Source organism: Oncorhynchus keta, chromosome 11, assembly GCF_023373465.1.
Source record: "Oncorhynchus keta strain PuntledgeMale-10-30-2019 chromosome 11, Oket_V2, whole genome shotgun sequence".
Lineage (NCBI taxonomy): Eukaryota > Metazoa > Chordata > Actinopteri > Salmoniformes > Salmonidae > Oncorhynchus > Oncorhynchus keta.
Window position 1 is genome coordinate 31583847 of NC_068431.1, and position 22417 is coordinate 31606263.

General features: G+C 43.6%; 1 pseudogene; it reads right to left on the minus strand.

The window, feature by feature from the left end:
* Positions 1–122: 122 nt before the first annotated feature.
* The window catches only part of LOC118390702 (GTPase Era, mitochondrial-like), a 32384-nt pseudogene continuing 10089 nt past the window's right edge, over positions 123–22417 (minus strand).

Consider the following 22417-nt stretch of genomic DNA (forward strand, 5'->3'; position numbering starts at 1 on the left):
GGCAGAGAGAGGTCTACTGCCAAGGGGAAGGAAGGTTCTGGTAGCCTAAAATAAAACAAAAACCTTTTCACAGTTCTCCTCACCACACACACACCAAAATATATCCATTTAAATAACAGAGGTGAGAGGTAAAAATTATAATTACAAGATAATATGTTACAGAAGCTCTGAAAGACAAACCTGTGGAAAATATATGCAAAAAATATACACAAGTCATCCTTTACTCAAGAGCAATGCTTATGCAAGAATACAGTATGATGACCCTTGAGAGAAGTGACTGTAGAAAAGGCTGAGAACAAGTTCAAGGGGAGAGAGCTGTCACCCTGTGTTTCCATTAACTCTCAATAGCTGACTCACGATGAGCACTCACAAGCTCTCAGCAGCACAGTTCAGCTGTAGGTCTGTCCACAGTCAAGCAATAGAAACCAGTCAGATCTTTCACTGAGTATAGTGTCCAAAGAAGCCGTAGAGTCCAACAATGTTCATTTCCAACACACTAGGCCACCATAATACTGTGTTTGCCCCAGATGATCACAATACTCTGTTTCCATAATCCTCCTCAATTCTTCACCTAACCAGCCTGGCCAATCACCATTTTCTGTCACCGGGAGAAATAAAAAAACAGAGAAAAGGAAATACATTATAATAATATGAGCATGAATTTCAATATAATGCCAATGTTTTAAGTTCACAAGAGGACCCCAGTTACTACAGCAGATAAGAAGAATTTATACTGTAATTCTCACTCCTTGGTCCTAACAACCAAATATACAGTAAATCAATGACTTTCAACTCTGTCATCATTCACTTAACTGAATGAAAACTACAGAGTAGTCTGGTGCAGGGATCAAGTTTACATCACTGAGCACTGCTGCACCACTGCAGATATAGACTAACATTCATCCAGTCTGTCTGACATGAAAAAAGTATGGTTTAAAAAGGAGTATGCTCAAATATTTACAAGTTATTACAGGCTAAAGAACTCCAGGTATAGTGACTTGAAGCTAAAGAGTCTGAAAAAACAGTTAATCTACACATGTAATCATCAGTCAGAGGACACATAGCTGAGCAGCTTCATCTCTTAAACATTAGGGGGAAATGGTTGTGGCAGGATACAGATCAGAGTTGGGGTCAATTCCATTTCAATTCAGTCAATTCAGGAAGCACATTGAAATTCCTATTCCAATTTCCCTTGTTGCTCGGAACTGAAATTTAAATGTTCAGTTTACTTCCTAACTGAATAGAAATGGAATTGACTCCAAACCTGACAGAGATGTCATGTCAAAGCAAGATGTAGAACCACTATGGGAATGTGATGTAAAGGGGGAGGGGAAGAAGTCAAAAACAGCCGGTTCAGATGAACTATCTGTCGACACATCGACAGGCCTGTGTGAAAGGCCACACACATAGAGCATGGAACCACTATCCGTCTGCGAGAAAGTTCCAGTTGCTTCTCTCCTTCTTGTCTTTATCTTCTGACACTGATGACTTCTCACATGTTCAGTAGTAACTGGGTAGTTAGGTTGGTGGGGGTGTCATTGACATGTTTCACAACAGGGGACATATACAGCATCATCCGTAATTATTGGGACAGTGAAGTATTTTTTCTTCTTTTGGCTCTGTACTCCAAACAATGATTATGAAGTTAAAGGGCAGACTGTCATCTTTTATTCAAGTTTTTTTCATCCATATATTTGATTCCATACCGTATATAAATTACACCACTTTTTGTACATAGTCCCCCCATTTTATGGGAGCAAAAGTATTGGAACAAATTCACTTACAGTTGAAGTCGGAAGTTTACATACACTTAGGTTGGAGTCATTAAAACTAGTTTTTCAACCACTCCACAAATTTGTTGTTAACAAACTATAGTTTTTGCAAGTCGGTTAGGACATCTACTTTATACACATGTACAGGGGCGGCAGGGTAGCCTAGTGGTTAGAGCGTTGGACTAGTAACCGAAAGGTTTCAAGTTCGAATCCCCAAGCTGACAAGGTACAAATCTGTCATTCTGCCCCTGAACAGGCAGTTAACTCACTGTTCCTAGGGTTGAAAATAAGAATTTGTTCTTAACTGACTTGCCTAGTAAAATTAAGAATTAAAGTAGTAAAAATGTCAGTATTTGTTCCCATATACATAGCACGCAATGACTCTACACATTTGTTGGATGCATTTGCTCTTTGTTTTGGTTGTGTTTCAGATTAATTTGTGCCCAATAGAAATGAATGGTAAATTGTGAATAATGATGAGTGAGAAAGCACAAATATTGTACCCCCAAGACATGCTAACCTCTCACCATGACAATAACAGGGGATGTTAGCATTTTGGGGGGGGTTATGAAATTTGAGCATCTGTAACTTTCTCACTCATCATTATTCACCTAACTTTTTACTACTTTAATACACAATTAATCTTCTCCTTTCCCCCTTCTGATGACCAGGTGGCGAATCGCATCTCTGCATGTCTGGCAGACATATCAGTGTGGATGACGGATCACCACCTCAAGCTGAACCTCAGCAAGACGGAGCTCCTCTTCCTCCCGGGGAAGGACTGCCCGTTCCATGATCTCGCCATCACGGTTGACAACTCCATTGTGTCCTCCTCCCAGAGCGCTAAGAACCTTGGCGTGATCCTGGACAACACCCTGACGTTCTCAACTAACATCAAGGCGGTGTCCCGTTCCTGTAGGTTCATGCTCTACAACATCCGCAGAGTACGACCCTGCCTCACACAGGAAGCGGCGCAGGTCCTAATCCAGGCACTTGTCATCTCCCGTCTTGACTACTGCAACTCGCTGTTGGCTGGGCTCCCTGCCTGTGCCATTAAACCCCTACAACTCATCCAGAACGCCGCAGCCCGTCTGGTGTTCAACCTTCCCAAGTTCTCTCACGTCACCCCGCTCCTCCGCTCTCTCCACTGGCTTCCAGTTGAAGCTCGCATCCGCTACAAGACCATGGTGCTCGCCTACGGAGCTGTGAGGGGAACGGCACCTCAGTACCTCCAGGCCCTGATCAGGCCCTACACCCAAACAAGGGCACTGCGTTCATCCAACTCTGGCCTGCTCGCCTCCCTACCACTGAGGAAGTACAGTTCCCGCTCAGCCCAGTCAAAACTGTTCGCTGCTCTGGCCCCCCAATGGTGGAACAAACTCCCTCACGACGCCAGGACAGCGGAGTCAATCACCACCTTCCGGAGACACCTGAAACCCCACCTCTTCAAGGAATACCTAGGATAGGGTAAGTAAGGGTAAGTAATCCTTCTCACCCCCCCAACAAGATTTAGATGCAAGTGGCTGTTCCACTGGTTGTCATAGGTGTTTGCACCAATTTGTAAGTCGCTCTGGATAAGAGCGTCTGCTAAATGACTTAAATGTAAATGTTAATAAACATATGTGAATTTTTCCCAATACTTTTGCTCCCCTAAAACCGGGGGACTACAGTGCCTTGCAAAAGTATTCGGCCCCCTTGAACTTTGCGACCTTTTGCCACATTTCAGGCTTCAAATGTAAAGATATAAAACTGTATTTTGTTGTGAAGAATCAACAACAAGTGGGACACAATCATGAAGTGGAACGACATTTATTGGATTTTTCAAACTTTTTTAACAAATCAAAAACCGAAAAATTGGGCGTGCAAAATTATTCAGCCCCCTTAAGTTAATACTTTGTAGCGCCACCTTTTGCTGCGATTACAGCTGTAAGTCGCTTGGGGTATGTCTCTATAAGTTTTGCACATCGAGAGACTGAACATTTTTCCCATTCCTCCTTGCAAAACAGCTCGAGCTCAGTGAGGTTGGATGGAGAGCATTTGTGAACAGCAGTTTTCAGTTCTTTCCACAGATTCTGGATTTGATTCAGGTCTGGACTTTGACTTGGCCATTCTAACATCTGGATATGTTTATTTTTGAACCATTCCATTGTAGATTTTGCTTTATGTTTTGGATCATTGTCTTGTTGGAAGACAAATCTCCGTCCCAGTCTCAGGTCTTTTGCAGACTCCATCAGGTTTTCTTCCAGAATGGTCCTGTATTTGGCTCCATCCATCTTCCTATCAATTTGAACCATCTTCCCTGTCCCTGCTGAAGAAAAGCAGGCCCAAACCATGATGCTGCCACCACCATGTTTGACAGTGGGGATGGTGTGGTCAGGGTGATGAGCTGTGTTGCTTTTACGCCAAACATAACATTTTGCATTGTTGCCAAAAAGTTCAATTTTGGTTTCATCTGACCAGAGCACCTTCTTCCACATGTTTGGTGTGTCTCCCAGGTGGCTTGTGGCAAACTTTAAACGACAGTATCTCGGACCTGCCTGGTGTGTTCCTTGTTCTTCATGATGCTCTCTGCGCTTTTAACGGACCTCTGAGACTATCACAGTGCAGGTGCATTTATACGGAGACTTGATTACACACAGGTGATCCTCACTGAACTTCTGGAGAGAGTTTGCTGCACTGAAAGTAAAGGGGCTGAATAATTTTGCACGCCCAATTTTTCAGTTTTTGATTTGTTAAAAAGTTTGAAATATCCAATGAATGTCGTTACACTTCATGATTGTGTCCCACTTGTTGTTGATTCTTCATAAAAAAATACAGTTTTATATCTTTATGTTTGAAGCGTGAAATGTGGCTAAAGGTCGCAAAGTTCAAGGGGGCCGAATACTTTCGCAAGGCACTGTATGTACAAAAAGTGCTGTAATTTCTAAATGGTTCACCCGATATGAATGAAAACACTTTAACCTTATAATCATTGTTTGAGTACAAATCCAAAATGTTGAAGTATACAGATTTTTTTATATTTTTTAAATGCTTCACTGTCCCAATAATTACAGAGGGCACTGTATCTAAATCAACATTCAAAATAGTACTGAAAAATGCAACACACTTACCATGTGACTCTCTTTCTTCACATACAGTTTTACTGCTATATCCAGCTCTCCATTCCCTCTGTCGTGCCACAAGTCAATCGACTGCAATTGAGAGCAAAAAAGAGTTTATATAAGTTCAATGGTAGTACTACTGTGAGTATTTCTCTATATGTGTGCAATGTTTATGTCTGGCACATAATCATCATATATTAGGGACTAAAGTGTAAATCATTGTGATTGGACACTGGACCTACAATAAATCTCAAGCTGGGATAGGAGATGGCTCTTGACAGTTAAAATGGTTGCCATGCACACGCACTACATCTGCATGTGGCTATATGAGTGCAGTGTATTGTCTGGCTGTGAAGTCTGCGTGGGTCCATAATGACAAGGCACCTGTGTCATTGTGTAGGGCACTTCATTGGGCAGATGCTCGAGAAGCTTCTCAAAATCAAATCAAATCAAATGTATTTGTCACATACACATGGTTAGCAGATGTTAATGCGAGTGTAGCGAAATGCTTGTGCTTCTAGTTCCGACAATGCAGTAATAACCAACGAGTAATCCAACCTAACAATTCCAAAACTACTACCTTATACACACAAGTGTAAAGGGATAAAGAATATGTACATAAAGATATATGAATGAGTGATGGTACAGAACGGCATAGGCAAGATGCAGTAGATGGTATCGAGTACAGTATATACAGTGGGGCAAAAAAGTATTTAGTCAGCCACCAATTGCGCAAGTTCTCCCACTTAAAAAGATGAGAGAGGCCTGTAATTTTCATCATAGGTACACTTCAACTATGATATACAAAATGAGAAGAAAAAAATCCAGAAAATCACATTGTAGGATTTTTTATGAATTTATTTGCAAATTATGGTGGAAAATAAGTATTTGGTCACCTACAAACAAGCAAGATTTCTGGCTCTCACAGACCTGTAACCTCTTCTTTAAGAGGCTCCTCTGTCCTCCACTCGTTACCTGTATTAATGGCACCTGTTTGAACTTGTTATCAGTATAAAAGACACATGTCCACAACCTCAAACAGTCACACTCCAAACTCCACTATGGCCAAGACTAACGAGCTGTGAAAGGACACCAGAAACAAAATTGTAGACCTGCACCAGGCTGGGAAGACTGAATCTGCAATAGGTAAGCAGCTTGGTTTGAAGAAATCAACTGTGGGAGCAATTATTGGGAAATGGAAGACATACAAGACCACTGATAATCTCCCTCGATCTGGGGCTCCACGCAAGATCTCACCCGTGGGGTCAAAATGATCACAAGAACGGTGAGCAAAAAACCCAGAACCACACGGGGGGACCTAGTGAATGACCTGCAGAGAGCTGGGACCAAAGTAATAAAGCCTACCATCAGTAATGCACTACGCCGCCAGGGACTCAAATCCTGCCGTGCCAGACGTGTCCCCCTGCTTAAGCCAGTACATGTCCAGGCCCGTCTGAAGTTTGCTAGTGTAACGGCGTTCGTCTGTCGAAAGAGAGTCGGACCAAAATGCGGCGTGGTGGTTACTCATGTTCTTTAATTCAAAATATGTACGATACATGAAATAACTTAAATACAAAACAACAAACGAAACGCGAAAACCTATACAGCCTAACTTGTGACAACAAACACAGAGACAGGAACAATCACCAACAAAACACACAGTGAAACCTAGGCTACCTAAATATGGTTCCCAATCAGAGACAACGAGAATCACCTGACTCTGATTGAGAACCGCCTCAGGCAGCCAAGCCTATGCTAGACACCCCTACTCAGCCGCAATCCCAATGCCTACTAAAACCCCAATATGAAACACAACAAAATAAACCCATGTCACACCCTGGCCTGACCAAATAAATAAAGAAAACACAAAATACTAAGACCAAGGCGTGACAGAACCCCCCTAAGGTGCGGACTCCCAGACGCACCTCAAAACCATAGGGAGGGTCCGGGTGGGCGTCTGTCCATGGTGGCGGCTCCGGCTCGGGACGTGGACCCCACTCCATAAATGTCTTAGTTCCTCCCCTTCATGTCCTGGGATAGTCCACCCTCGCCGCCGACCATGGCCTAGTAGTCCTCACCCAGAACCCCACTGGACTGAGGGGCAGCTCGTGACTGAGGGGCAGCTCGGGACTGAGGGGCAGCTCGGGACTGAGGGGAAGCTCGGGACTGAGGGGAAGCTCGGGACTGAGGGGACTGAGGGGAAGCTCGGGACTGAGGGGAAGCTCGGGACAGAGGGGAAGCTCGGGACTGAGGGGCAGCTCGGGACTGAGGGGCAGCTCGGGACTGAGGGGCAGCTCGGGACTGAGGGGCAGCCCAGCACTGAGGGGAAGCCCAGCACTGAGGGGAAGCCCAGCACTGAGGGGAAGCCCAGCACTGAGGGGAAGCCCAGCACTGAGGGGAAGCCCAGCACTGAGGGGAAGCCCAGCACTGAGGGAAAGCCCAGGACTGAGAGGAAGCCCAGGACTGAGAGGAAGCTCAGCACTGAGAGGAAGCTCAGCACTGAGAGGAAGCTCAGCACTGAGAGGAAGCTCAGCACTGAGAGGAAGCTCAGGCAGGTAGTTGGCTCCGGCAGATCCTGGCTGGCTGGCAGATCTGGAAGAGTCTGGTTGACTGGCAGATCTGGAAGAGTCTGGTTGACTGGCAGATCTGGAAGAGTCTGGTTGACTGGCAGATCTGGAAGAGTCTGGCTGACTGGCAGATCTGGAAGAGTCTGGCTGACTGGCAGATCTGGAAGAGTCTGGCTGACTGGCAGATCTGGAAGAGTCTGGCTGACTGGCAGATCTGGAAGAGTCTGGCTGACTGGCAGATCTGGAAGAGTCTGGCTGACTGGCAGATCTGGAAGAGTCTGGCTGACTGGCGGATCTAGCTGCTCTGGCTGCTCCATGCAGACTGGCAGCTCTGGCTGCTCCATGCAGGCTGGCAGCTCTGGCTGCACTAAACAGGCAGGAGACTCCAGCAGCGCAGGAGAGGAGGAAAGCTCTGGCTGCGCTAAACAGGCGGGAGACTCCGGCAGCACTGGAGAGGAGGAAAGCTCTGGCTGCGCTAAACAGGCAGGAGACTCCAGCAGCGCAGGAGAGGAGGAAAGCGCTGGCTGCGCTGAACAGGCGGGAGGCTCCGACAGCGCTGGAGAGGAGAAAAGCTCCGGCTGCGCTGAACAGGCGAGGCGCACTGAAGGCCTGGTGCGTGGTGCTGGAACTGGTGGTACTGGACCGAGGACACGCACAGGAAGCCTGGTGCGGGGAGCTGCCACCGGAGGACTGGTGTGTGAAGGTGGCACAGGATGGACTGGACCGTGAAGGTGTACTGGAGAGCCTGAGAGCAGGGCTGGCACAGGACGTGCAAGGCTAGGTAGGTACACAGGAGGCCTAGTGCGTGAGGCTGGCACAATTTTCACCAGCTGACTAACACGCACCTCAAGACGAGTATGGAGCGCTGACCGAGGTGCCATCAAATCCCTGACACGCTCCGTCGGACGAATATCGTACCTAAAGCACCATACTAGCAACTCCCTCATTACTCTCTCCTCCACTTTCCCCATTAACTCCTTCACAGTCTCTGCTTCGCTCACCTCTAACACCGGCTCTGGTCCTGGTCTCCTCTTTGGCTCCTCACGATAACCAGGGCTCAGGTCTGACTCCTGACTCTGCCACACTCTCCCTGAGCCCCCCCCCCCCCAATACATTTTTGGGGCTGACTCTCGGGCTTTCTTCTGCGCCGTCGTGCTTGTCTCTCCAACTCCATTCTCCTATAACCCTCTTCGCACTGCTCCAGCGAATCCCAGGCGGGCTCCGGCACTCTCTCTGGGTCGACCGCCCACCTGTCTATTTCCTCCGAAGTAGTGTAGTCCCTATATTGTTGCTCCTGCTGCCGCTGTTGCTGCTCCTCATACCAGCGCCTCTCAGCTCTCGCCGCCTCCAGTTCTTCTTTGGGGCGCCGATATTCTCCAGGCTGATCCCAGGGTCCTTCTCCGAACAATTCATCCTCCCATGTCCGTTCCTCTTTTCGCTGCTCCTGCTGTCGCTGCCTGTTACCACGCTGCTTGGTCCGGGTGTGGTGGGTGATTCTGTAACGGCGTTCGTCTGTCGAAAGAGAGTCGGACCAAAATGCGGCGTGGTGGTTACTCATGTTCTTTAATTCAAAATATGTACGATACATGAAATAACTTAAATACAAAACAACAAACGAAACGCGAAAACCTATACAGCCTATCTTGTGATAACAAACACAGAGACAGGAACAATCACCCACAAAACACGCAGTGAAACCTAGGCTACCTAAATATGGTTCCCAATCAGAGACAACGAGAATCACCTGACTCTGATTGAGAACCGCCTCAGGCAGCCAAGCCTATGCTAGACACCCCTACTCAGCCGCAATCCCAAATCCTACTAAAACCCCAATACGAAACACAACAAAATAAACCCATGTCACACCCTGGCCTGACCAAATAAATAAAGAAAACACAAAATACTAAGACCAAGGCATGACAGCTTGAGAGCATTTGGATGATCCAGAAGAAGATTGGGAGAATGTCATATGGTCAGATGAAACCAAAATATAACTTTTTGGTAAAAACTCAACTCGTTGTGTTTAGAGGACAAAGAATGCTTGCATCCAAAGAACACCATACCTACTGTGAAGCATGGGGTTGGAAACATCATGCTTTGGGGCTGTTTTTCTGCAAAGGGACCAGGACGACTGATCCGTGTAAAGGAAAGAATGAATGGGGCCATGTATCGTGAGATTTTGAGTGAAAACCTCCTTCCACCAGCAAGGGCATTGAAGATGAAACGTGGCTGGGTCTTTCAGCATGACAATGATCCCAAACACACCGCCCGGGCAACGAAGGAGTGGCTTCGTAAGAGGCATTTCAAGGTCCTGGAGTGGCCTAGCCAGTCTCCAGATCTCAACCCCATAGAAAATCTTTGGAGGGAGTTGAAAGTCTGTGTTGCCCAGCAACAGCCCCAAAACATCACTGCTCTAAAGGAGATCTGCATGGAGGAATGGGCCAAAATACCAGCAACAGTGTGTGAAAACCTTGTGAAGACTTACAGAAAACGTTTGACCTCTGTCATTGCCAACAAAGGGTATATAACAAAGTATTGAGATAAACGTTTGTTATTGACCAAATACTTATTTTCCACCATAATTTGCAAATAAATTAATAAAAAATCCTACAATGTGATTTTCTGGATTGTTTTTTTCTCATTTTGTCTGTCATAGTTGAAGTGTACCTATGATGAAAACTACAGGCCTCTCTCATCTTTTTAAGTGGGAGAACTTGCACAATTGGTGGCTGACTAAATAATCTTTTGCCCCACTGTACATATGAGATGAGTAAACAAAGTGGCATAGTTTAAAGTGGCTAGTGATACATGTATTACATAAAGATGCTGTAGATGATATAGAGTACAGTATATACATATACATATGAGATGAGTAATGTAGGGTATGTAAACATTATATTAAGTAGCATTGTTTAAAGTGGCTGGTGATATATTTTCCATCCATTTCCATTATTAAAGTGGCTGGAGTTGAGTCAGTGTGTTGGCAGCAGCCACTTAATGTTAGTGGTGGCTGTTTAACAGTCTGATGGCCTTGAGATAGAAGCTGTTTTTCAGTCTCTTGGTCCCTGCTTTGATGCACCTGTACTGACCTCGCATTCTGGATGATAGCGGGGTGAACGGGCAGTGGCTCGGGTGGTTGTTGTCCTTAATGATCTTTATAGCCTTCCTGTGACATCGGGTGGTATAGGTGTCCTGGAGGGCAGGTAGTTTTCTCTCTGACAGTGTTGGTGCAGACCTCCTCAGGAGTCAGTCAGAACGTCACTGTGGTATTGCCAAGAACCAGGCTTTGACCCTACTACTAGGTACCTCTGTAGGACAGACAGACATGATGTCAATAGCAATATTAGTTGTCACACATCAACATAGACGCAATTGCTTTCCATGGGTTTTAAAGAACTTTAATTATTCCACAATGAGTGTACTTGTCTACTTGGTATCAGATGTGCTTCTAGTCCGTATATGAGCATAAGCTACCATCACCTTCAGTGTCTCCACATCCTCTCTATCCACAGCAGAGAGCATGAAGACATCCTTGAAGTGGGCCCTGCCCTGTTGGGTCTTCAGAGCTCTCAGCTGCTCCTTACTCAGCCCTGACTGGGCCTCACTACCCTCATGAGGAGCCACATCACCACCTGGCTCGCCCTCATCTCCAGACCCTGGTGTCCTGGTCTCCCTGTCTGTCCTCCTCTCAGCCCAGGGGGGGCTTGATCACACTGCGGACCTGCAGCTTCCGCCCATTCACCACTCCACATGTCAGATCTGCTGTAATCTCCAACAACCTGCTCTTGCTCTTCAGCGAGTCAACCTGTGCCATACACACAGTAGAGGGTTCATGTAACAATTCATATGTAGTAGACAGTTCCTAGTATATTACATGCTAATAATGCATTATATCATATGACAACCACAATCTCACCTCAGTGCATATTTAAGATGAGGCCATGGAGAGAGGATGAGGTTTGCATGTGTCTGCTATATAAATAGAGAAGTACCTTATTGAGAACTAGGACTGCTGACATCTGGGTACTGGGTCAGGCATTTCAGAACCTCAAAGTCTAGCTTGTTGCAGGCCCACTTGTCCGACACATCCACCATTATCACCACTGAAGAGATAACAACAAGAAGAGGACATAAACACAATGCAGTGCATTGTCATTTGCCCCAAAATATTTTATTTCAAAGGAATTGCAAAATGGGTGGGGCCATATATTGTTTAAAAAGCATAGACTAGACTGTCTGAAAAGCAATAGCCTTACAACAATCATCTGTGTGCCCGAAAAGATGCAAAAAGTGAAGAATCGTACAGTACCAAGGTCAGCTTCCTTGACTGTATTCCAAGGAACCTCGAGGAGAGACTTCTCCAGCTGGTGCCTGTGGAGAAGATAAATAGCCCGTTGGAGATTCGCCTATTTCATTTTATGCACTGCAATACCACAATAATGAAACCGGTGTAACAAATCACCTCTTGACTTTTGAAGGTGTAGTGAGTCCAGGAGTATCCAGTAAAATCTAGAGAGAGAATGTATAAGTATACATGTACAGTTGAAGTCGGAAGTTCACATACACCTCAGCCAAATACATTTAAACTCAGTTTTTCACAATTCCTGACATTTTATCCTAGTAGAATGTCCCTATCTTAGGTCAGTTAGGATCACCACTTTGTATTAAGAATGTGAAATGTCAGAATAATAGTAGAGAGAATGATTTATTTCAGCTTTTATTTCTTTCATCACATTCCCAGTGTGTCAATGTTTAACATACACTCAATTAATATTTGGTAACATTGCCTTTAAATTGTTTAACTTGGGTCAAACATTTCGGGTAGTCTTCCACAAGCTTCCCACAATAAGTTGGGTGAATTTTGGCCCATTCCTCTGACAGAGCTGGTGTAACTGAGTCAGATTTGTAGGCCTCCTTGCTTGCACAAGCTTTTTCAGTTCTGCCCACAAATTTTCTGTAGGATTGAGGTCAGGGCTTTGTGATGGCCCTCCAACAACTTGACTTTGTTGTCCTTAAGCCATTTTGCCACATCTTTGGAAGTATGCTTGGGGTCATTGTCCATTTGGAAGACTCATTTGCGACAAAGCTTTAACTTCCTGACTGATGTCTTGAGATGTTGCTTCAATATATCCACATAATTGTCCTCCCTCATGATGCCATCTATTTTGTGAAGTGCATCAGTCTCTCCTGCAGCAAAGCACCCCCACAACATGATGCTGCCACCCCCGTGCTTCACGGTTGGGATGGTGTTCTTCGGCTTGCAAGCCTCCCCCTTTTCCTCCAAACATAACGATGGTCTTTATAGCCATTATGGCCATTTTTTGTTTCATCAGACCAGAGGACATTCCTCCAAAAAGTACAATTTCGTTCCCACATGCAGTTGCAAACCGTAGTCTGGCTTTTTTATGGCGGTTTTGGAGAAGTGGCTTCTTCCTTGCTGATATAGGACTTGTTTACTGTGAATATAGATACTGTTGCCCCTGTTTCCTCCAGCATCTTCACAAGGTCCTTTGCTATTGTTCTGGGATTGATTTGCACTTTTCACACCAAAGTACGTTCATCTCTAGGCGACAGAACGCGTCTCCTTCCTGAGCGGTATGATGGCTGCATGGTCCCATGGTGTTTATACTTGCGTACTATTGTTTGTACAGATGAGCGTGGTACCTCTCTCATCTTTTTAAGTGGGAGAACTTGCACAATTGGTGGCTGACTAAATACTTTTTTGCCCCACTGTAGATGTCCTAACCAACTTGCAAAAACTAGTTTGTTGGCCTCCTGGGTGGCGCAGTGGTTAAGGGTGCTGTACTGCAGCGCCAGCTGTGCCACCAGAGACTCTGGGTTCGTGCTCTGTCGTAACCGGCCGCGACCGGGAGGTCCGTGGGGCGACGCACAATTGGCCTAGCGTCGTCCGGGTTAGGGAGGGTTTGGCCGGTAGGGATATCTTTGTCTCATCGCACACCAGCGACTCCTGTGGGGGGCCGGGCGCAGTGCGCGCTAACCAAGGTTGCCAGGTGCACGGTGTTTCCTCCGACACATTGGTGCGGCTGGCTTCCGGGTTGGTTGCGCGCTGTGTTAAGACGCAGTGTGGCTTGGTTGGGTTGTGTATCGGAGGACGCATGACTTTCAACCTTCATCTCTCCCGAGCCCATACGGGAATTGTAGCGATGAGGCAAGATAGTAGCTACTACACAATTGGATACCACGAAAAAGGGGTAAAAATTCAAAAAAATAATAATTGTTTGTTTATAAGACATTTGTGGAGTGGTTGAAAAACGAGTTTTAAAACCTCTTGGAGCACCGATCCCTTTAGCGGGATCATTTTCGTCAACGTCCGGTGAATTGCAGAGGGCCAAGATCTAATGAAATTACTACAAATATTTTATTTTCATGAAATCACAAGTGCAATATAGCTTGTTGTTAATCCACCTGTTGTGTCAGATTTTAAAAAAGCTTTACGGTGAAAGCAAACCATGCGATTATGTGAGGACAGCTCTCAGCAGACAAAACATTACAAACAGCTAGCAGCAAAGTAGATTGGTCACGAAAGTCAGAAAAGCAATAACATTAATCACTTTCGTTTGATGATCTTCGTATGTTTGCACTCACAAGACTCCCAGTTACACAATAAATGTTTGTTTTGTTCCATAAAGATTCTCTTTATATCCAAAAACCTCCATTTGGTTGGCGCGTTTTGTTTAGTAATCCACAGGCTCGTGCAGGCCACGACGGGCAGACAAAAATTCCAAATAGTATCCGTGAAGTTCGTAGAAACATGTCAAACGTTTTTGTAATCAATCCTCAGGTTGTTTTTACAGTAAATAATCGATAATATTTCAACCGGACGGTAAACTTTTCAATACAAGAGAGAAAGAAAAGGTCTCTCTGGGATAGGCGGGACGCTTGCATCCCACTTGGCCAATAGCCAGGAAAAATGTAGAGCGCCCAAATTCAAATAAAATACTATAAAAATCAAACTTTCATTAAATCACACATGTAAGATACCAAATTAAAGCTACACTCGTTGTGAATCCAGCCAACATGTCAGATTTCAAAAAGGCTTTTCAGCGAAAGCATAAGATGCTATTATGTGATGATAGCACAACAGTAAACAAAGAGAGAATAGCATATTTCAACCCTGCAGGCGATACACAAAACGCAGAAATAAAATATAAATCATGCCTTACCTTTGACGAGCTTCTTTTGTTGGCACTCCAATATGTCCCATAAACATCACAAATGGTCCTTTTGTTCGCTTAATTCCGTCAATATATATCCAAAATGTCAATTTATTTGGCGCGGTTGATCCAGAAAAACACAGCTTCCAATGTGCTTCCTATGTGTCACTACAAAATATCTCAAAAGTTACCTGTAAACTTTGCCAAAACATTTCAAACTACTTTTGTAATACAACTTTAGGTATTTTTAAACGTTAATAATCTATCAATTTGTAGACAGGACTATCTGTGTTCAATACGGCAGCGTAGCCTAGTGGTTAGAGCGTTGGACTAGTAACCGGAAGGTTGCGAGTTCAAACCCCCGAGCTGACAAGGTACAAATCTGTCGTTCTGCCCCTGAACACACAGTTAACACACTGTTCCCAGGCCGTCATTGAAAATAAGAATAAGTTCTTAACTGACTTGCCTGGTTAAATAAAGGTAAAAAAATACAGGAAGACAACAAACTAACGCTACCTTTCTGGTCTGGCACAACTATCAAACAGTACACATAACGTGATACTCATTCAAGATGGCCGTACTTCTTCATTACACAAAGTAATAACCTCAACCAATTTCTAAAGACTGGTGACATCCAGGGGAAGCGGTAGGAACTGCAAATAAGTCCCTTAGAAATCTAGTTTCCCAATGAAACCTCATTGAATAGACAGTGACCTCAAAACAAAACAAAATCTGAATGGTTTGTCCTTGGTGTTTTGCCTGCTACATAAGTTCTGTTATACTCACAGACATGATTCAAACAGTTTTAGAAACTTAAGAGTGTTTTCTATTCAAATATACTAATAATATGCATATCTTATATTATGGGGTTGAGTAGCAGGAAGTTGAAATTGGGCACGCTATTTATCCAAAAGTGAAAATGCTGCCCCCTATCCCGAAGAAGAGACTCCAACCTAAGTGTATGTAAACTTCCGATTTCAACTGTATAAGTGTGGTTATGTAATAAATATAAATTTATATTGGACAGATACTGTACATAATGTAACACAACACTGATAAAATAATGAACAATTGCCAAATGTCTGCTATGCCTCTGAGAGGTGATTCTCACTTGTGTCATCTACTGTGAGAACACCGAGGGCATGGGACCGTGTGGTATGCACGTTCTTGGAAACAACAAACACCTATAAGAGATCATGTTCAAAGAAACTGGTGTTAATGGAAAATAAACTCCAGGCTGACTGATGCCATGATGTTTACAGCTTAAACTGAAGAAACTGGCCAGTACAATAAAGTGAACTACCTTTCTGCCAAGCAGTTGGTTGGACAGTGTGGACTTCCCAGCATTTGGGGAACCAATAATGGCCACTCTTAAAACATTTGATTTCTCTGGTTGATCTGGATCCTTCACCAGCCATGATATTTGCTTAGCTGAAACAAGAGTTTAGGGGTTGACATCAGAAATATGAGTAAAATATGAGGTACATAAAACAGATCTACAAAATTCAGGGACATAATAATATTCATACTATAGTCTGCACATTCAGTGCGCAGCATTTACATACAGAGCAACTGTACTACCATGCCCGGAGGTAACCCTCTTTTGTTTTCCGAGGCAGCAGCAGAAGTTGTGATTACCGCTGTCGGGCGGAACTGAGGCTGGATAGTGATAAAGACTGTCATCTGTCTCTGCCGCTTTGCCTTTCGCCAGTCTGCCCAAAAACGCATCCGATGTAATAAAACAGGCGGGGGTGAAGCGAAAACCCTGTCCATTATTGGTCCCTGGACAACGGGCAGCCCATCCTAAACCAAAGCAACAGAAAGAGACATCGAGAATATTATCATCACTGCGTATCCCTGCCAGGTAACTGATGCAACGGCTGTGCCTAGTTTACAATGTCGCAGGAATCAGATAAAAATATATTATAATTATAGCTAAATGAAATCTATGTAACATGACATCAATGGAGTTATTTCCTCAACATGAAATAAATAGCTTGCTGGATAAGGCATGGCTGTCAAGAAAATCTCATTATTGCAGAACGATTCCATGTAATGTATTATTTCATTTCTGGTTGGTGGAAAGGCTATTACATTTATATGATCGCTTATTAATTTGAGAGAAAGCTAAGCAGATAAGGTAGAAGATGACTGACCCGTTCGGAGAAACTGTGACACATTTAACAGTGTCGCAGATATGTTGAAAGCAACTCTCGGGAAAATATACAGATTTTCAGGAAATCAAGATGCTCACACAGAGCCATTTTTTATATAAACTTATCTTGCCGAGTTATCGATGAAATTCCAACATATTTCGGTGACACAATCCGAAACGCAAGGTTACTTCATGGCATGATTGTTTACGTTCATATTGCACTTAGGGGGGCGGCCATGACGGATAAACAAAAGAGTGGTTTTGTCTGTGGAAGAGGTTCTGCTTGGTTGTTGTGGCGAGCTATTGGCTTTACCGCCCCCTAGCGAACAAGAGGAGGAAACGCCATTGATCTTTATTGCTTGATTTCTGATGCCATCTCCTGTCAAATACTCTCTCAGTCTCAAACCCAATGGAACCACTGAATGTTGGATCACATTATAGAAAACCACATAATGTAGAAATATGCAATCAATAGCTGACACATCACAAACAATTTAAAGCTGTCTTCAGTTTGAGAGGGATGTTAAAACTGTAAAGTGCTGCACCTGAGAAGGAGCAACTACCAGCTCTCTGCATTACATCCATGATAAATAATGTGTCTTCTAAGCCATTGCTATTGGTCATAATAGCAATCTCTTTGCTGCTTATCTCTGGCAAATGTATTTATTTTTTATTTAACCTTTATTTAACTAGGCAAGTCAGTAAAGAACCAATTCTTATTTACAATGACGGCCTACCAAAAGGCTAATTACCTCCTATAGGACAAAACACACATCACGACAAGAGAGACAACACAACACTACATAAAGAGAGACCTAAGACAACAATGTAGCAAGGCAGCAACATGACAACACAGCATGGTAGCAACACAACATGACAACAACCCGGTAGCAAAACAACATGGTAGCAGCACTAAACATGGTACAAACATTGTTAATACTCAACTGAAAGTAAATTAACTTGAGCTTTTGTTGATGAAATAGGCCTATGGATCATCACACTGAGAAAAATGGCTTAATAATATACATGAAAAATAAGCAACAGACAAGTCTGCCATTACAGATTGTCAGTCCCCGTAGGCTATTTCACGTACCCCTTGGCGCTGACTTGTTTATCCCTGGGGGTACCCACATGCACCACAGTTTTGGATAACACTGCAGTCGAAACGCCCTGGGCTTTAGCAACATGTTATCCTGAGGAATACGCAGCAACGATGCCTAAATGTCCTTACTTACTAATTCACAACAAGAACTTGACAAAAATTGGATTGATTATACATTATAAGTCTGCTCTAAGGTTAATTTAAGGATAGGGGAGTGCATATGTAGTTTATCGATTGATTTGTTCTATTTTATTATGTTGTTTTCGGTCTCCTTCCTCGCAAGTAAAGCAAGAGAGAGCAGATGTTTTCCTCATAGTCCATCAAATATGCCGTCTGCTTGTTAGTCTTCCAGGACTCCCTCAGGATGTAACAAACACCTCCACTGGGGAGGATGATGTAGGATATCAGGTAGCTCACAATCTGTCGTCATCCAACTCTAAAAGTTGTGCAGAAAAAGAGGGAGCAACAAAAACATAGCCTTTAGCAGACACTCACTGTGGAATAGACTTTCAGTGGAACTAGAAACTGAAGGATATTTCAGTATGTTGGAACTGAGCTCTCTCTCCCAAGCTTTCAAAAGCTCACGCACGCACACACACACACACACACACACACACACACACACACACACACACACACACACACACACACACACACACACACACACACACACACACACACACACACACACACACACACACACACACACACACACACACACACGCACACATGCACACATTTATTCAAGGCCTTTGCTCCCTCAGGGCTTTCCTCACATGGCCATTTCACGTGGGAGTGCATCAGAGTTCTTTCTATGACTGCATTAACATTGGCCTTCAAAAAGGGAAAGGGCTCTCTCCAAAAAGAACAAAATGGCTGTGCCTGCAAACCATTTAATCATAAATTATTGTAGAGCCCATGTTGCCATTTAAAGTGCCCTTGTCAAGTGGAAATGGAATACTGTCATAGAAGATCTCTTCTCTGATCTGGTTCATTTCCAATTCATTCTATTCTCTATCTTGCATCTGTGATGTTTGATAGCAGTAATGTTTCTTAATTGTCAGTAACAATGAAGCCAGTAACATCCCCCAAAACATACAGTGAATTCCATTCCTCTTGCTCATCTATGTTGACTCCAGGCAGAAAGTAACTCCTGTCACGTCAAATTTACCCAGCATCTCCTATAGCAGTCAGACTAACTAGATGTGCCTTAACAGGCAGCTGCTAGAGTGATGCTGTCAACCTTGCTGCTGGCGAGGAATAACAAAGTTTATGAAATAATAAGCATGAGACATGAGCACGTCAAGAGATAGCTGTGGGAGAAGGCAGGGTTTGCCAATGCAACCGAGCATTCACCAATCCATTACAGATGATTGCAGTCAGTAACACAATACAGCAGCTGCACAGCTGCCACATCCTCTATAAGGCCTTCATCAAAATGCTTTTTAAGAAACACCCACCAGGTCACAAAGATTCTCTGATTGTAAAGTCCCTCTGTCATTGGAGAGAGAGAAAAAAAGTTAGTCAATCTAGACTTGCAATCAATATGACTTGTCTGTAAAGTGGATCGATTATGCCTCCCTTTGAAATCATCAATCATGTCGGCGGTGAATTTAAAAAGTGTAATTAGGTACAGCTTTCCTAAACATCCTGTATTGACATTATTCTGGGGCAGGAGAAAAGACACCATTCTGCGTCATTAACTTTGTATTATGGCCTGATGTGCCCACTGCTGTGCTGTTACTTTCTCATCCCCAGATGAAGTCACTGTGATTGGGCATTCAGACAGAGGTCTCCCCCTGCCCCCCTCACTTCATGTTGGGATTTGGGTGCAGTAACACTTGCAGGCCAGGCAGGATTTGTCTTGGGTCATTGTAATGGTCTTGGGTCATTGTAATTTCCATGTATTATATAATGACATATGATGTCTCAATCATTTACAGTTGAAGTCGGAAGATTACATACACCTTAGCCAGATACATTTAAACTCTGTTTCACATTTCCTGACATTTAATCCTAGTAAACATTCCCTGTCTTAGGTCAGTTAGGATCACCACTTTATAAAAAAAATGTGAAATGTCAGAATAATAGTAGAGAGAATGATTTATTTCAGCTTTTATTTCTTTCATCACATTCCCAGTGCGTCAGAAGTTTACATGCACTCAATTAGTATTTGGTAGCATTGCCTTTAAATTGTTTATCTTGGGTCAAATGTTTCAGGTAGCCTTCCACAAGCTTCCCACAATAAGTTGGGTGAACGTTGGCCCATTCCTCCTGACAGAGCTGGTGTAACTGAGTCAGGTTTGTAGGCCTCCTTGCTCGCACACGCTTTTTCAGTTCTGCCCACAAATGTTCTATGGGATTGAGGTCAGAGCTTTGTGATGGCCACTCCAATACCTTGACTTTGTTGTCCTTAAGCCATTCTGCCACAACTTTAGAGGTATGCTTGGGGTCATTGTCCATTTGGAAGACCCATTTGCGACCAAGCTTTAACTTCCTCACTGATGTTTTGAGATGTTGCTTCAATATATCCACATAATTGTCCTCCCTCATGATGCCATCTATTTTGTGAAGTGCACCAGTCCCTCCTGCAGCAAAGCACCCTCACAACATGACGCTGCCACCCCTGTGCTTCACATTTGGGATGGTGGTCTTCGGCTTGCAAGCCTCCCTTTTTCCTCCAAACATAATGATGCCAAAAAGTTATATTTTTATTTCATCAGACCAGAGAACATTTCTCGAAAAAGTACAATCTTTGTCCCCATGTGCAGTGGCAAACCGTAGTCTGGCTTTTTTATGGCGGTTTTGGAGCAGTGGCTTCTTCCTTGCTGAGTGGCCGTTCAGATTATGTCGATATAGGACTTGTTTTACTGTGGATATAGATACTTTTGAACCTGTTTCCTCCAGCATCTTCACAAGGTCCTTTGCTGTTGTTCTGGGATTGATTTGCACTTTTCGCACCAAGGTACGTTCTTCTCTACGAGACAGAACACGTCTCCTTCCTGAGTGGTATGACGGCTGTGTGGCACCATAGTGTTTATACTTGTGTACTATTATTGTTTGTACAGATGAACGTGGTATCATCAGGCATTTGGAAATTGCTCCCAAGGATGAACCAGACTTGTGGAGGTCTACAATTTTTTTCTGAGGTCTTTGCTGATTTCTTTTGATTTTCCCATGATGTCAAGCAAAGAGGCACTGAGTTTGAAGGTATGCCTTGAAATACATCCACAGGTACACCTCCTTTTGACTTAAATGATGTCAATTAGCCTATCAGAAGCTTCTAAAGCCATGACATAATTGTCTGGAATTTTCCATGTTGTTTAAAGGCACAGTCAACTTAGTGTATGTAAACTTCTGACCCACTGGAATTGTGATACCGTGAATTATAAGTGAAATAATCTGTCTGTAAACAATTGATGGAAAAAGTACTTGTGTCATGCACAAAGTAGATGTCCTAACTGACTTGCCAAAACTATAGTGTCACGCCTTGGTCATAGTATTTTGTGTTTTCGTTATATATTTGGTCAGGCCAGGGTGTGACATGGGTTTATTTTGTTGTGTTTCGTATTGAGGTTTTGTAGGCATTGGGATTGCGGCTGAGTAGGGGTGTAGCATAGGTTTGGCTGCCTGAGGCGGTTCTCAATCAGAGTCAGGTGATTCTCGTTGTCTCTGATTGGGAACCATATTTAGGTCGCCGGGGTTTCACTGTGTATTTTGTGGGTGATTGTTCCTGTCTCCGTGTTAGTGTTCACCAGACAGGCTGTATAGGTTTTCACGTTCCATTTGTTGTTTTGTATATTTATAAGTTATTTCAAGTATCGCTATTCTACATTAAAGAACATGAGTAACCACCACGCTGCATTTTGGTCCGACTCTCCTTCAACAGACAAACGCCGTTACATATAGTTTGTTAACAAGAAAGTTGTGGAGTGGGTGAAAAACGAGTTTTAGAGACTCCAACCTAAGTGTATGTAAACTTCCGTCTTCAACTGTATATCATATTATCATTAATGGTACAGTAGTATTGCTGATTCAAATCACCATTTTAAGATTTTTTAAAACTTTGCCTACCTGTTTTTAACTTGTTTTGTATTTTTCCCAGCAAAGAGATATTCATTCCTGTATCACAGATATATAATTACCTGCTCCTAAATACCTGGCATGCAGACATGGTATATACTATAATATAAGGGAATGATACAGTACATTGTCATGACTGTCCTGACCAGGTCAGGTTACAGGAGACGACAACCCTATAGATTATCTCTCAACCCCAACAGAGGAGGAGAGATCTAGGGGTCTGAAGATGTGGGGGGTTTTATGATCCCTCACGCCCCTGATAAATCTCAGGCCACAGACAAATTCCTTTGTCCTGTTACTATGGAGAACCAGCCTCAGAACATTAAACATGAAATAAAGGGACTTTGGAACAATGGTTTCCGTCAGCCACAATGGTGGTCATGACGATAGATGGAATATGAAAATGTATGTCATTTTTGTTTTGTTATTAAAGGTTAATAGATGACTTTATTACGAAAACAT